This window comes from Sinocyclocheilus rhinocerous, unplaced genomic scaffold, assembly GCF_001515625.1.
Source record: "Sinocyclocheilus rhinocerous isolate Xijiao unplaced genomic scaffold, SAMN03320098_v1.1 scaffold1174, whole genome shotgun sequence".
Taxonomy (NCBI): Eukaryota; Metazoa; Chordata; class Actinopteri; order Cypriniformes; family Cyprinidae; genus Sinocyclocheilus; species Sinocyclocheilus rhinocerous.
Genome location: NW_015654557.1, coordinates 300,715 through 318,318, shown reverse-complemented (window position 1 = coordinate 318,318; position 17,604 = coordinate 300,715).

Here is a 17,604-nt window from a genome sequence, read left to right as displayed (position 1 = left end):
GTTTTTGTGTGTGTGTGTGTGTGTGTGTGTGTGTGTGTGTGTGTGTGTGTGTGTGTGTGTGTGTGTGTGTGTGTGTGTGTGTGTGTGTGTCTGTGTGCGTGTGTGTGCGTGTGTGTGTGTGTCCATATATTTTTTTATAATTTTTTTATTTCAGTTTCAACTTTAGTTATTTTAGTACATTGAGTATTAAATTAAATGAGAAATTAAATTAAAATGAGAAGTTTTATCTTGCAAACTAACTAAAATAATAAAATAAAAATTTTAATTATTTTTTTTTATTTCAAGTAACAAAAATGTGTGTATGTTTTTAAATGGTTTATGGTTTAAATTTTTTTATGGTTTTAATTTCAGTTTCAGTTTTAGTTATCTACAATAACCTTAAATAAATTGTCTTGGGTTAATATTAATTTTCAGTAGCTCAAAACAGTTAATTGTACAACCACATATATGTGTTTATTTCATGATATTTTTCAGGTTTTGGTCCATAAAATGTATAGAATTACATTCTACTGCTGAAGTATCTGCTGTAAGATGCCCTCATTAGTTCAGAAACACGATATCAAACATTAATAACACCTAAAAACGTCTGTCAGCCAATCAGAATCCAGTATTAAACAGTGATATAGTGATATAATAATAGCGCTTTCATTTATCACAGCTCGACTACAAACTCAAGACCCACAATGCTTTATGATTCTGCAAGATATGCTGCTTTAGGGAGATATTTCTTTTGATTGGAAGCAGAATATGATTCGCACCCTCACATTCACACACATCATAACAGGAAATGTTGTACATACAGTATATAGGCTGTTTTGACTGTAAATATGATTGTTATGATGATGTTTTCATGTCGTATGATGTGTGCAGTTCGTGACATGTTTGTGTTTCATCTGATTAGAATTATAGATTCACCGCAGGCTTCTTTGGGTATTTTTCTCAAAGTTGTGAAATATCTTTACAGTAAGAGGGTGTTCAGTATGCTACAAATGTACAGGAACACATGAAGAATTCATTGTAAATACACTGAAATAAAATATATAATCATGTATTTTTGCGGTGCTTTTTTTTTCTGTTACAAATTTATTTATTTTAATTTTTTTGGATAATTTTTGTACTCTTGGAATTTTTCCCCACCTTGTTACACTCAAAAATGACTGGCCTCCAAATAATTGCTTATAAATCTCTCGTTATGCTATATATAATCACCAAAGTGTGATTTCAATCTTTTTGTCAGCTTGTTTTCTTTCTAGTTTTGTGTTTCTTTTTGGAACTGGTTGATTGCAGGCCTCACGCTCCTTTATATAATATGCAGTAGGACTAATAAATAAATAGAAAACATATTCTTAATTAGGAGTTTTAGTTTGGTTCACTATGAAGTCAGACTGCAATACTGACTAAACACAGACAGGTGGCGCTGTGGAGTGAAATACTTCTTATTACTTACTGAAACCGGGCTTAAAAGCACATGAAGAAGTACACAGTATGCAAGAATAAACAGTGTCACGTGACCTCAGTATGTTACATGTGTTCATCAGTTATTAATCAGGAATAACAGGATCATGTGAAGCAGTGCATCCCACAATACACTGTGCTCACATTCTTATGCAAAACTGGATGAAGAATACAAAATAAGTATATTTATTTGCATGATAACAGGTCACATGCTGAGGTCATGTTCTGACGATATACTGTCGGAAGTTTGATATTTGTAACTCATATTGCATACTGTTTAATATATTATTAAATCATTGTAAGGAATCAGTGTATGCATTGCACAGTACAGTGTGTATACATACATGCATACATTTATATCAGGGCAAAAGTCTGTAATAATGAAAATTTTTTAAATTTTTTGAAAACCAAGTCTGCATTTATATGGTGAAGAATACAGTAAAACTGTAATATTGTGAAATATTATTACAATTTAACAATGCATTAAACCATGATACATTTGTTCACAGATGAACAGAAAGTTCAAAAGAACAGCGTTTATTTGAAATAGAAACATTTGTAACATTCTAAATGTCTTTACTGTCACTTTTGATCAATTTAAAGCATCCTTCATGAATAAAAGTACTAATTTAAATATTTCAATAATTTAATTTCTATCAGTCCCTTGAGTCAATTATTGAGGAATAATTGACAATTAACTGTTTTGAGTTACTGAAAATTAATATTCACCCAAGACACTTTATTTAAGACAGGTTATTGTACTATTTAGCTTTTATTTATATATTTTTGTTTTTAGTTTTAGTGAAATTTTTAGTATTAATGTATTTTTTTTAATATTACCATTAGGTTTACTTTATTTTTTATTTCAGTTCTAGTTGCTGTATTTCGCTTACTGTGGCATAACAAACCTCAGGATTCACACGGTAATAAAGTATCAAATATCTGTCATTAAATCAGACGCGCTATTATTCACTAAAGCTGTAAAAAGCATCAAAAGCCGCTGAATGTCATGCGTTACAGTGGCTTTATGTGCTTTATTCTCTGATTTTAAGACTTTTGGATCAAGTCTTTAACTCCAGAACATTATATTGACGCTTGAAGTTAGGGTTTACAGCCCAAATGCTGGAACTGAAGCATAAATGTTTATGATTATCTCCATAAATGTATCGTCACATGTTTTTGCAGCAGAAAACAGAGCGAATGATCAGTTGGTGGGACTCTGTGACTATAGTGTTATATTATTAATAATAATAATAGCCTAATCATCAGTCTGCACAGATTAAACTGAAGAAAAAAAAAATTGGTGTAGAAACAATTTTCACTCAGAAATTGCTAGTAAATTGCACACAAAGTAACAAGTGAAATTTTAAACTATTGTAAAACACAAATAATCTGTTTTATTCATAACTTCCCCCCAGTGTGATATTGAGGGTCACTCTGGGAAAGTGAAATGAATGAGCTGTTCAAACTCAATCAGACTCTTTGTTTTGTTCTCGTGACGCAGAAAATCTAACACTTCAAACACAGACATTACATTATTATTATTATTATGAACAAATCACGCTTTTAAATAGCTATAAATGTTTCTCATTAACCCTCTATGGTATGCATTATGTTCTAACCATGAAATAATTATTCAAATAAGTTTTTATTACATGAAATAGCTTCAATCAGACAAATTAAAAAACAACAACGCAACGCTGTACCACAATGGAAAACGGTCAAAAAAGTAGTTTTTCTATAAAATTATGATTTTTTTTTTTTCTATTTAATGCACATTTAGAAATCGATAGATTTAGAAACTCGGAACTCATGCAAACCAAAATCAAGTAGATCCCTATCTTTCTTTCTGTAAAATATTGCTGTATTCATTTTCTGAAAAGATGAAATAATTTTGTTATTTATACATAAATACAACTATACTACAATAAACACTTGAAATAAATAAATAGGCCTAACTGCAATCATTTTATTAATGCTACCATCTATAAAAAAAAATCACAACGGGGAAATAAATAGGTATGCACTGTGTTGCCATGGAAACATTGATATTTTCTCAATTTACGGTAAAACTATGTTAGACAAAGTTAAATTGTGAATAAAAATATCAAATTTACTTTACAAAGATGCTGCAAAAGACAATAAACACTTGAAATAAATAAATAGGCCTAACTGCAATCATTTTATTAATGCTACCATCTATAAAAAAAAATCACAACGGGGAAATAAATAGGTATGCACTGTGTTGCCATGGAAACATTGATATTTTCTCAATTTACGGTAAAACTATGTTAGACAACGTTAAATTGTGAATAAAAATATAAAATTTACTTTACAAAGATGCTGCAAAAAAAATCCCCCTTGAGAAGAGATGTTTAACAGCACTTCAGCAGGTGTTTTCTGTCACATCATTTTATTGCTTAAAAAGTTTAAAGGTTTTAATAGCCGCATAAATAAGCATGCATTTGGACTTCATTTATTACAGCTTCGTTCCAGACTTCATCGTTTACAAACGGATTCTCAACGCTTTGCTGATGGAGGGATGTTTCTTCTGAATCTGAATGGCTAATCAACACGTTTCAAAGAGGCCCATCGCGTAAATCTAATTACAGCAGCAATTAATTAAGAAGAACAGCCCCAGGAGTGTCGATAATGTGCAGCTGAAATGCTGCTCTTGGCTCTTTGAGATGAGCTGAAGGGCCCTTTGTTATCAGCACTATTTATCTCATCCACGCCGCTCTTGGTCTTTGCAAATGACCCCCAGCCAGGCCGTCTAACTGCGTCTCAATACGAGTCTCTCCAAACGAGCGCTGTCCGAGACGCGTCGCGATTATGGGATGTGGAGAAGATCCGCCCCCTCGGTCAACTAACTAGTCCATGTCAGCGGATAACCAGCTCAACCAGTCGCCTGTGCTCGTGCGCAGAGTACTTCAGCTCTATCTCTTCACCGACCGTCCGCAGCTTACTCAGGTGAAACAAGACTCATTCACACATTTTACAATATAGGGTTAGGAGACTGCTCGTTTCAGCCACGGGATATAAAAAAAAGGGTAAAAAAAAAAAATTTTAATTGTGAGAAAAAAAGTCATTCTGAGTTTATGTTTCACTATTGTGGCTTTTTTTTCTCAGAACTGCGAGTTTAAATGAGAGAAAAAAAGTCAGAATTGTGACATAGCCTAAACACAAAAGGGAAAAAAGTTCGAATTGTGAAATAAAAAGTCGCATTTTTTCCATTTAGGCCTATTTTTTTAAATCTTATGACAGAAAAAAATTGCGAGTTTACATATCGAAATTATTACTTTTTCTCAGGAAGCATGCAGCAACACTTTTGTTGAAAAAAATTGTGGATAATTTTGGCAAAATTCACCAAATGAGTTCAAACAGCCTCTATCAGCTCCAAAATGAAACACAAAACCTGTGCTAACTGGAAGAAAACAAGTTGACAAAATTGAATCCGAGATTTGGTAATAATGACGAGATTTCCCCAGGAGTGTCGATAATGTGCAACTGAAATGCTGCTCTTGGCTCTTTGAGATGAGCTGAAGGGCCCTTTGTTATCAGCACTATTTATCTCATCCACGCCGCTCTTGGTCTTTGCAAATGACCCCCAGCCAGGCCGTCTAACTGCGTCTCAATACGAGTCTCTCCAAACGAGCGCTGTCCGAGACGCGTCGCGATTATGGGATGTGGAGAAGATCCGCCCCCTCGGTCAACTAACTAGTCCATGTCAGCGGATAACCAGCTCAACCAGTCGCCTGTGCTCGTGCGCAGAGTACTTCAGCTCTATCTCTTCACCGACCGTCCGCAGCTTACTCAGGTGAAACAAGACTCATTCACACATTTTACAATATAGGGTTAGGAGACTGCTCGTTTCAGCCACGGGATATAAAAAAAAGGGTAAAAAAAAAAAATTTTAATTGTGAGAAAAAAAGTCATTCTGAGTTTATGTTTCACTATTGTGGCTTTTTTTTCTCAGAACTGCGAGTTTAAATGAGAGAAAAAAAGTCAGAATTGTGACATAGCCTAAACACAAAAGGGAAAAAAGTTCGAATTGTGAAATAAAAAGTCGCATTTTTTCCATTTAGGCCTATTTTTTTAAATCTTATGACAGAAAAAAATTGCGAGTTTACATATCGAAATTATTACTTTTTCTCAGAAGTTACTAATTTTTCCTAAATTCTGACTTTTTTTCTTGCAATTCCGAGAAAAAATTCCGAATTGCGAGGAATAAGTCCGAACAAATCGCATTACGTTTTCCATTTAGGCCTATTTTTTTAAATCTTATGACAGAAAAAAATTGCGAGTTTACATATCGAAATTATTACTTTTTCTCAGAAGTTACTAATTTTTCCTAAATTCTGACTTTTTTTCTTGCAATTCTGAGAAAAAATTCCGAATTGCGAGGAATAAGTCCGAACAAATCGCATTACGTTTTTTATTTTTATTTAGGCTATTTATTATTATTATTTTTATTCAGTAGCGGACACGTGCTTCCATAACTGAAAGTCTTCTTGCGTATTAATTTTTTTTCTAAAACATAAATGCATGGTTATTAACATTAAAATCACAAATGTTCAACTTCACCTTTATTCCTTTTATTCATTAGGCTTTGGATGCACTAAAATTAATAGCTAGCAGCAGATGGATGGATGGATGGATAGATAGATAGATAGATGGGTCCTCAGAGACCCCTCGCAAACAGCGGCGCGAGCGGACCACCTTCACCCGCACGCAGCTGCACTTGTTGGAGACGCTGTTCGTGGAGACGCGCTATCCGGACATCTTCATGCGGGAGGAGGTGGCCTTAAAGATCAGCCTGCCAGAGTCCAGAGTACAGGTCCGAGAGAAGCATGCAGCAACACTTTTGTTGAAAAAAATTGTGGATAATTTTGGCAAAATTCACCAAATGAGTTCAAATAGCCTCTATCAGCTCCAAAATGAAACACAAAACCTGTGCTAACTGGAAGAAAACAAGTTGACAAAATTGAATCCAAGATTTGGTAATAATGACGAGATTTATAAGCATTTTCTGTTCCTTTTTAATCGGCAACATCACAAGTGTAACAAGGTGGGGATAACCCCCCCTCCCAAAAATATATATATTTTTTTTTTGTGGAGTTATACCCCTGTGAGCAAAATCAGTAATTTTTTAGTCCAATGCGATACCATTAACACTTTAAGTTAAAAGAAAGTTTTCTCCAGAACACAACATGAGGATTAAAAAATGAATTAATAACGATAAGAAATATGGGTAACACTTTACAGTAAGGTTTCATTAGTTGACATCGTCTATATTAGTTAAACATGAACAATACTTAAACAGCATTTATTAAACTTAATGTTACATTTTTTTAAATCGAAAGTTAACATTAGTTAATGCACTGTGCATTAACATTAACATAATAACATTAACAAAGGTTAATAAACGCTGTAAAATATTGTTAGTCCATGTTAGTTGATGCATTAACAAATGAGACCCTATTGTAAAGTGTTCCCGAAATTATTAAAATGCACATCACGTCATATGCATATAAAAAAAATGAGTTAACTGGAGTAACACATGCATCGGTCATATTAATGTTTTTGTCACAGTAAGCTAATTCACTCTAAACAAATGCCGTGTTATTTCAGCCCAACTTTGGGTCAGATATGGACTAACCCATCCGTTGGGTTACATTTTTAAATTAGCCTACATTTTTAACCCAAAAGTTGAGTTGTAATCCATATTTGACTCAAAGTTTTATGGTTATTTTTAGAGTGTTGCACACGAGTTATTAGTAAAAGTTAGGCCTAAGTCTTACCAAAAATAGTAAACATGTAGGTAAAACTTCTTAAAATAAAGAGATGACTATTGCAACTAAAACATAACTACACTGTAAAAAATGATTGTGATTTTAACAGTAAAAGACTGTAAAAATGCTAGCTGGTTAACAGTAAGTTTCCATACTATATTCGGTGAATAAATGTAATTACATTTAATGTAATTTTACAGTAAAATACTGTTAAAAATACGGGTTTTGGAAGTGAAAAAGAAAAAGTCACTGTATAATTTACAGTGAAAAAACGTAAATTGACACTCCCAGATTTCCCTGCATGACACTTTATATTTGATGTTATTTTTGTTGAAATAACATGTTTCTTCTTAGTTTTTTATTATCAGTTGTGTACATTAGGGTTTAATCTTACATCTAGTGTTGTTAAATGAATGTTTATTGCATTATTTCAGTATCATGTACGTCACCATGATGGGGTTTAGTGTTTGTGTGAATGACACTGTGTACCTTCTATATATAAGTATTGGCTTCCTCAGCTCGTAGACAAGCTGTTTGTGATGAGCGTTGGTTCATCATGTGACTTTCTCATCACCACCAGATTTTGGTGGTTATCAGTGCATTACAATGGTTCAAAACAGATATTTATTTTACCATAAAAGTCACAGATTTTTTTTTACAGTGTAGGCTATTTGCATGATAATATTCATCGCTTTCTTGATCGAAAATTCAAAATAATTAATTTGCATATACCGTCAACATCCATTGAACTTTGTTTTTTGCACTAAGCACGTGTCGCTTTGACTTGATTCCTCAGGTTTGGTTCAAAAACCGCAGAGCAAAGTGTCGTCAGCAGCAGAGTCCTGCGCAGAAGATCCGAGCAGTGAAGGGGAGGAGCAGTTCTCCGCTCAGAGAGATCACGGACAGAGACTCGTACACGACCGCCGCTCCGGTGTCCATCTGGAGCCCGGCCTCCGCCTCGTTTCCCGTCCCCTACACACCGGTATCCGGTCACAGCCCGGGATTCTCGTATATGAGCGGCACTTACTCCGGCTCTGCGCAGAGTCCCGGCTTCTGCTCCGCCTCGGACTGCGCGGGTTACACAGAGCACAGCTTCAGCTCGGACTGTCTGGATTACAGGTGGGCGGGGTTAGATATAGACCTGAGAGCACATGGCACACAGAAACAAACAAAACAAAAGACACGTGCTCACACGAAACAAAAACACAAGCACATGGCCAGCAAAACAAATCACAGGCCATGTGTCTGAACAAAACAAGACATGAACACGCAGCTAAAGAACACTCACAAGCCTCGTGTTCACACAAAACATGACAAAAGAACACAACAACACATGCGGGCAGAAGAGAAAAAAAAGTGGTCTCTTGGCTCAACTTGCCCCCAGTGCGGGGTAAGTTGAGCCACATGGACTCAAACTGTGCCATTGATTATGCTGAAGTAAAACTGAACATTTTCACCTCATGCTATACCAAAGGGTTAGGTGAGGCTGGGATTGTTTTCTGTTCAACAGATGCCCCGTTCCACCCTAGTTTTCCACCCCACTCTTCCTGGCGCACCTGTCTGTGTGTATGAATGCTGGCACGTGTGCGCCGGCGTCCCGTCTGCTCTCATACTATCAAGGCCTCATTATGTGTGTTCATATGCACACGCGTGTGCTGGTGGCTTCAGGAAGAGGGAACGCCTGACCACCTGCTCCGGGATTAGGGTGCACGCGGATTACACGCTTCACAATGGAAGCACACTACTGTAAGTATGCTGCAAGCTGCCTCCTAAAACAATACGACGATTACGGGAGCATCTGAAGAAATCTGTGCTCCAGACATCAATGATTCCTCAAATAATGCATGCACTGTTTAAAAAAAAACTTTTAAAATCTAGTTTAAAAAAAAAAACAGCAGCAGTGGTTGCCAGAACTTTACGTTAAATCCATAAAACATAAAATGTTTCAGTAAAAAAATAATAACAATTAACTGATAAAATACCAACCTACTGAGGAGCTCAAATCTGTTTCATACCTTTACAGTATACTGACAACCACCAAGAAACATACTAACCCTAACCTAACACTACTAACACTGAGTTAGTTGACATTTAGCTGCAAAGTTACTTAGAGTTAGTATAACGTCTAAAATGGACTATCAAAATAAAATGTAACCTAATAATGCAATAAACATTAATTTAATAACAAAAGATGAAGATAAAACCCTAATGTGCATAATTGATAAGAAAAACTTAAGAAGAAACAGCTATTTCAATCAAAAAGTGTCACTCAGGGAATTCTGGGAACATTTCCCAGGAACATTTTTTTTCTCACTGTAAATTATGACTTTTTTTTTTGTTAACAACTGTTTTATTGAGTTTTTACAGAAATGTAAAAAATACAAAACTAGTATCAGCTATACAGGACTTAACCCACCCCTGGTAGACTTCAAAAAATATATAAAATAATAATAATAATAATAAAATAAAACATAGCAGTAACTGTAAATTATGACTTTTTGACTTCCAAAACTGTAAATTTACCAGTATTTTACTGGAGGACTACATTAAATGTCCTGCTAGATTTATTATAGTTTTTCATTCTATATAGTATAGGAACTTATAGTTTTTTTACCGTAGCATTCTACAGTCTTTTACCATTAAAATGATACAATTATGTTTTGTTTTTTTTACTTTACAGTGTACCATTTTCACCTGGTGAACCAGAAAACAGCTAAAAAAACAGACACACACTGAAGGAGGAACCCGAGATCTGCAGACGAGAAAACACTGGCCAGGAATAAAAACATTATTTTTCACAGTCAAAATGCCACATTTATACTGCAAAGGTGGCACAGAGGCGCTTCTAAAGTGGCTTTATGCAGACTGTTTAATGCTGCTCAGAGGTGGAATGAATGCATTTACACAGTAATTATAACTGTATACTCTGATACTAGTGTCTGGCATAATTTAGTCTGGTTTTTATGTGGCATTACGTCTTTACACAGAAATCTGAGCAGGCACAGAGCCGCCTTAACTTAGCTGCCTTTAGACTAATGTAATAAAACGATAACATATTTCCATCACATACATAGGGAAAATGACGAGTGAAATTCATCTGAATTAACTGAGGTCACATCAGTTTCATTTGAACATTCTGTGAATTTCAAATAAAAATATTTCAGTTCTGTTCACTTAAGTTCTTGCACACCATGTCTGCACACTAAACAAGCGCAGCAGCATACTGCAACTCATGAATTATTAATTAATGTTTAACAGTGTAATTATTATGAAATGTAATAAAATGGTGTGTGTGTGTGTGTGTGTGTGTGTGTGAGAGTGTGTGTGTGTGTGTGTGAGTGAGTGAGTGAGTGTGTGTGTGTGTGTGTGTGGACCCTTAACTGTGTCCTACTTTCAGAAACAAAACACTTGTTAGGGGGCGACAGAAAAGAAGAATCTCTAGAATGCTCTGAATGACAGTAAAACGACTAAAGTAAGCAGGTCAAGGGTGAGCAGGACAGATGGCAGCCATTCATTCTGACCTCGTTATCAGCAGCTGATTAATTAGACAAAGCATCAAATAACGAGTCTTTAACAGCACGTCAGGACCCGAGCAATGACAGGGTAATTAACTCAAACTCAAAACATAAAAAAGCTCCGTTACTTGAAATAAAACAAACGTTAACTGAAATAAAATAAAATATAACAAATATTTTATTTCAGCTAGTTGACAAAGCAACATATCTTTTTCATTTAGTTTAACTTGATGAACTAAAATAACTAAAATCGAAATAAAAATTAACAAAAAATTAGACACATTTAATAAAAAACTAAACTGAAAAAAATGCACAATTGCTAAAATTTTAACTAATATAAAAAAACTGAAAATATACTAAATAAATACAAATTCAAAATATCAATAAAAACGATATAATAATACTAGAATAAGAATTTACTTATTGACATTATACAGTTTAATTTTAAGTTTAGTGGCAATGCAATATTATTTAATATAAACAAACAAACAAAAATAATAAATAAATAAATATTAAAAACATTTTGATGGAATGAGTAAACACAGCTCTTATGAAACTCCCGTCACTAAATGCTTAAGGGGTTTTCAAAGTCTTCAATGCGTGTCATTTTCACAACTACATTTTTATCTTTGCTAGAAACATGCTTTTTGGGTAAAACTTTACTTTACTTTACTTCCATTAGGGTAATTCTGTGTCAAATCAACTCAATTTCAGAAACTTCCCTGGCTAAAATGTTTGATTTTCTAAAAAAAATACACACATAAATAGTGATGAAAGCCAAAATATTAAATGTCATGGATGTGTATTTACTGTGTAATCCACTATTTTATAGAGGAGCATCAAAATGACAATTTTCACCTGAGATTCAGAGCCAAATTACAGGAGGGTAAAAATGACTTTAGAAAGCTGGCAGCATCGTTATGTTATTTTTTACACAGAGATTGTTAGCTCTATTAGTAATATCTGTTGACTTTAGCAATATTTGATGCATTATATGACAACAGTGACAGTTCAAAAATGGGGAAAAAGCACTTTTCATGTTTTTTCCCCAAAGTTTGCATGCCTGTAACTCAAGAAGTATTAAAGATATCCCAATATCCTTTTAGATTCTGGTTCTTAACAAACATTTCTTTTAGTATCTCCATTTTTAAGTCTTTATATGGTTCAGTTCCAGAGATATGAGGATCTCAACGCGGCTCCGTGAGTAAAGGGTCATTCCGTGTCAAATGAACCAAATTTCGGAAATTTTCGGAAACTTCCCCGGAATTGACTTTAGCAATCTTTGTTTCATTATATGCCAAAAGTGACAGTTCAAAAATGGGAAAAAGCACTTCTTGTGTTTTTTGCCTCAGGTTTGCATGCCTGTAACTCAAGAAGTATTAAAGATATCTTAATATAATTTTAGATTCTGGTTCTTAACAGAAGTTTCTTGTGGTATCTTCATTTTAAAGGCCCTCGATGGTTCAATCCCAGACATATGGAGATCTTAATGCGGCTCCATGAGCAAACTGGTGAATTGTACACATTTTCAGAGGTCAAAAACCAAATGTGGGTCATTTTGCATACAGTTGATACTTTTTTCTTTTAAAGAGAAATATCTGAAGAACAAATAATGTTGAAACTAGAAATGTATCTTGAGATTTTATATCAACACAATTGCATAGAACATAACTGTCTGTGCCATAAATATTAATTTCCCAAAGTTTGCATGCCTGTAACTCTAAAAGTATTCAGGATATTTTAATATCATTCTAGATTCTCATTCTTAATAAACTTTCCTTTTGAAATCTTAATTTTCAAGGCCCCATATTGTTCATTCCCATAGATATAGGGATTTTAAAGCAGCTCCATGTTCAAATAGTTGAATTTTACCTATTTTCAGTGATAGAAACCGAAATGTGGTTCACTTTGCACACAGCTGATACCTTTTCTTTTAAAGATGAATGTCTGAAGAACAAATAATGTAGAAACTACAAATGTATTTTAATTGCACAGATCGCCAAAAATACTTTTTCTAAAGTCTGCGTGACTGCAACTCAACAGTTCTTAAAGATATCTCAGTATCCTCCTAAATTTGTGTTCTTAAACTTTTTCTTTTTGCAACAATTATGCAGATAAGCTACAATGTAGCACCACCCATTTATAAACTCTGGAACCCAAATGTTTAAGTTTGTAATGCATAACAATTAGATGTATACAATCGATGCATGTACATTTTTCAGTGGAAGTGACCTAAAAGGGCAAATGACCGTCCTGACCTCTGACCTCAAACACTCTCAGGCTGGCTCAGGTCAGCGGGTCAACCTTATTAAAGTAATAACATAGCATACAGTATGTAAAACATCACAAACACCCAATGCAATGACATTCAAAAACAAATGCATTAAATATGTTAAACATCACGTTCTGGTGACTTTGCATGTTTACGTTTTCTTCAGTTATGTAGCATTAATGTAACTATGAACGAATCTCCAAAAGAATCAAACTTCGCATGACACCCAAGTTTCTCTAAATGACCTTTCAGCAATGTGGTCTACTGTGGTAACACCATGGTACGGTGATGGTAACAGAGTTTGATTCAGTTTGTAGTGTGCTGTTAATGTTTTGATTCTCTTTACCTGCAGTGACTCGTTCGAATCGAATCGAAGCTTAATAAAGTCCTTCTTCATCGCTGACAAACGATTGGATTCCTTTGCACGTTTACTGTAGGTGTTTTCAGGTAAATATTCCACGTTGTCCAGTGTTTTAAAGTATCAGGTTACTGTTTTACGGCGTGATAAATCCAAAACGATTCAGTGAGTGAATGAGCCGTCCGAATGATTCAGACTGATTCGCGAACCGACTCGCGAACCGACTCATTCCCAGACTTTTCTGTTTTGATCTAAAACATTTTTTTGAACTCCCCCTGAGATTTATCGAACATTTAAAAAATGTAACAACATTAATCTGATGTTCGTTTATGGTCACATGACACATGACCGAATTGGTAAAAAATAAAATATACTTGAGAAGCAGATTTGAATCGTAGTTAATCCGTTCATTAAGAGTTCAGAAAGGAACAGAAAAGGGTGGATTAGTGTAATGTGGGACACCTAAACTTCAGTGCATTTATCTCTTCTTTTACAACATTAAAGTGAACATTCAAGCAGGGGTGTCAAGCTATCGAAATAATTTGACTTTCTAGAAATCATGTCATAAATGTGGCCATGAAAACCATCAAAGAAGAAGCACCTCCTGTAAAGTTCACTCAAAGGTCAGTGACATATTTAGACTTCATTCCCAGACTTTTCTGTTTTGATCTAAAAAAAATTTTTTGAACTCCCCCTGAGATTTATCGAACGTTTAAAATTTTTTTACAACATTAATCTGATGTTCGTTTATGGTCACATGACACATGACCGAATTGGTAAAAAATAAAATATACTTGAGAAGCAGATTTGAATCGTAGTTAATCCGTTCATTAAGAGTTCAGAAAGGAACAGAAAAGGGTGGATTAGTGTAATGTGGGACACCTAAACTTCAGTGCATTTATCTCTTCTTTTACAACATTAAAGTGAACATGATTAGTGTTGAATTCAAGCAGGGGTGTCAAGCTATCGAAATAATTTGACTTTCTAGAAATCATGTCATAAATGTGGCCTTGAAAACCATCAAAGAAGAAGCACCTCCTGTAAAGTTCACTCAAAGGTCAGTGACATATTTAGACAAAATTAATGCTACGGATATAAATCTGTTATAAATAAAACAACGTTCTAAATTGTTATCAGATTATATTTGTGGTGTATTTGTTAAAATGTGTTAAATATCGCATGCGATTTATCGTGCAGCCCTAATCCCAGCGTCAAAACATACCTAACCAGCATATGCTGTTTTTTTCAACAGGGTAATGTGGGACAGTCAATATACTATGTTATTCAATTGAACAAATGTGCATTAAGAAAGTTAAATCCCATACATGTATTTTTGTTCACTTTTTGGGCTTATATTGCAGCAATATTATTTGTTTTAAGATCCAGATTCAAAATTGAGAGACTATTGGACAATGGGATCCCGGACCATGATGCCTGCTAAATTAAATAACCAAACATAGCTATGCACTTTTAACCAGGAGTGTTAAATGTGAGGTTTGCTTTGTAAAAAATAATACATAGTGTCCCAGATTTGAGCACAAGCTGTCCCACATTACCCTAATCCACTCTACTTCTGCCACATATACAGCTATATATAAACTATGTAGAATAATTCACAAAAGTCAAACTTTTAAGGTCCTGGGAGAATTAAACTCGCACACCTGACCTTCTTCAGTCAGTAATGATCCTTAAAGTGACAGCGGCCTCTACTGGTGCAGATTCACACATTCACTGCAGCTTCAGGGATCTTATCTATGCACGAACAGCTTGTAACACTCCAAAGAGAAAGGAAAACTTGAAATCGCATCATATGACCCCTTTAAAAAGCACGTAGTGATGGTGAAACATAGCTTTAAGAAACTCCGAATCAGTTAAACCATTGCCTCACAAAAAAAATGATTCACTGTTTCGAAGCGCTCGAATCGGATCGCGAATCATTTGATTCAGATCGGAACGGGTTCACGAATCTTTTCTTCTGATTTCTTTCTTCTTCTTTTTTTTTTTTTAAAGCAGTACAAAACACCAAACCATTAAGGCAGTACAGTTCTAAAAACAAAACAAAAAAGTGCAAGCAAAAGTGTATAGTTTCCAAAGTCAAAAAATATCTAAACATATTTAAGACACATTTACTGGAGAGACACATTTACAATGAACACATGAAGTCTTGTTTTCTGAGAAACTGATCAAAATAAAGTGCATTTATGATTAAAACAACAACAAATATCTGCCAACGGGCTCAGAAAAATCAAGTTGACTCAAAGGTAAAACAAGTTTTCATGGTGTTAAGCAAGAACTGAATTCTGGTTCGGTTTCCCAGAAAACAAGACTTTTGCATCTCCAGTAAACGTATCTTGATTTAAGCATGTCGTTTTTAAGACCTAGTCCTTTTCTAAGGCCTCAACACAAATGTAAAGAATTACACCGAAACGGTCTGAATGTATGCAAATATCACTTTTATTCATGTCATGATTTGTGATTGTCAGTGCACCTTGGGTTTAAGCATCATTTGGGATCGGTCTGCTGTGAGAAAGCAGCCGGTCGTACAGGTTTAAGTGCATTGTGGCAGTGGTAAGGTCAAAGGTCAAAGGTCAGAACTCTGTCAGCAATCCAGGTTTATTCAGTGGGTCAAACACAAGGTGCAGCATCTTCACATCTCATTCCAAAGGAACAAAACGGACAACAACCGAACAGTCGAATAATCAAGAGTTCATACAAAGTTGAGCACGACCGAAAACACCGAACTGAACAAGTTTGCACTGGAGATGCCCTTCCTGCTGGACAGTCCTAACCCTGCTTGTAAACGTGGACTAGTGTAAACCTGAGCTGACCCGTCGCCAGGTCGAGAATGAGTGGAACAGCATTCGTTTGGAAGACGCAGAGACACAGAGTTGGATTTTCTGCTACAAGACGCCACGGATCCTCCGTTTGAAGCATTTGTGTTGTTATGTCACCCGTTTCTCCGTCTAGTTAGAGATCGCCTAAACATGCAAACACCAGCATTATGTCAGTATGCTATCGTCACGCAGCTCTTTTCTATGCGGCGACTGTTAGAATCAGTGGCATTTTAGTGTTAATGACGTTAAACGTGGTGCGATGCACCAATGCAGCATTTTTAATATGTGACCCTGGAGCACAAAACCAGTCATAAGGGTCAATTTTGTGAAATTGAGATTTATACATAAACAATAAATGCGCTTTTCATTGATGTATGGTTTGTTAGGATAGGACAATATTTGGACGAGATACGACTATATGAAAATCTGGAATCTGAGGGTGCAAAAAAATCTAAATATTGAGAAAATCATCTTTAAAGTTGTTCAAATGAAGTTCTTAGCAATGCATATTACTAATCAAACATTAAGTTTTTATATATTTACGGTAGGAAACTTACAAAATATCTTGATCTTTACTTAATATCCTAATGATTTTTGGCATCAAAGGAAAATGTATAATTTTGACCCATACAATGTATCGTTGGCTATTGCTACAAATATACCCCAGCGACTGCTTTTGTGCTGCAGGAACACATATTATGATTCGTTTCAGCGAAGATTCAGTGCATAGTGACTTAAAGCATCAAATATAGTGCATATGGGTTTTTTCTAATAAAATGTGTTTTAAAAAGTCTCTGCGTGGAAAAGAGCTGCATCACGATTCTTCCCCAAATGTCCCTTTAATATATTTTTTTGTCCCACGCGCGCGGACAGGTTCAGACGAGTAGATGACGAATCATTTTTAGGCAGAGATCTGAGAATGCAAGCGCAACGAAGCACCGTTTCTAGCGTCCTAGAAAACCAACGATCACGCATGCGTCGCATCTCGTAATGTCACGGGAACACGAGTGAAATATGATCCGAACGGCTTACGGTCGCTTTATCGGCTTGTTAAAAAAATACGGTCATAAACTGAGGTGTCTTCTACAGCTTGTGAGGTAAAGTAGAGCTATTCTGTCTCTAAACCCTGCCATACAGAGCTTCGTCAAGTGCTTAGCTTATAATGCTCAGAGATGCACAGTGTGAGGTGTGCAGGCATACGTGTAACGATTATTCATCCATATTCCAGTCCGTGTCATTTTTCTGCAAATGCTTTATAGAAATAGCTTCCATCGACTAGACTTTCATTTAAAGCAGTTCACCCAAAAATGAAATTTTGCTGAACGTTTACCATTCCGGATGTTGATTTGTTTGTAGACTTATGAGTTATAGTTTGTTT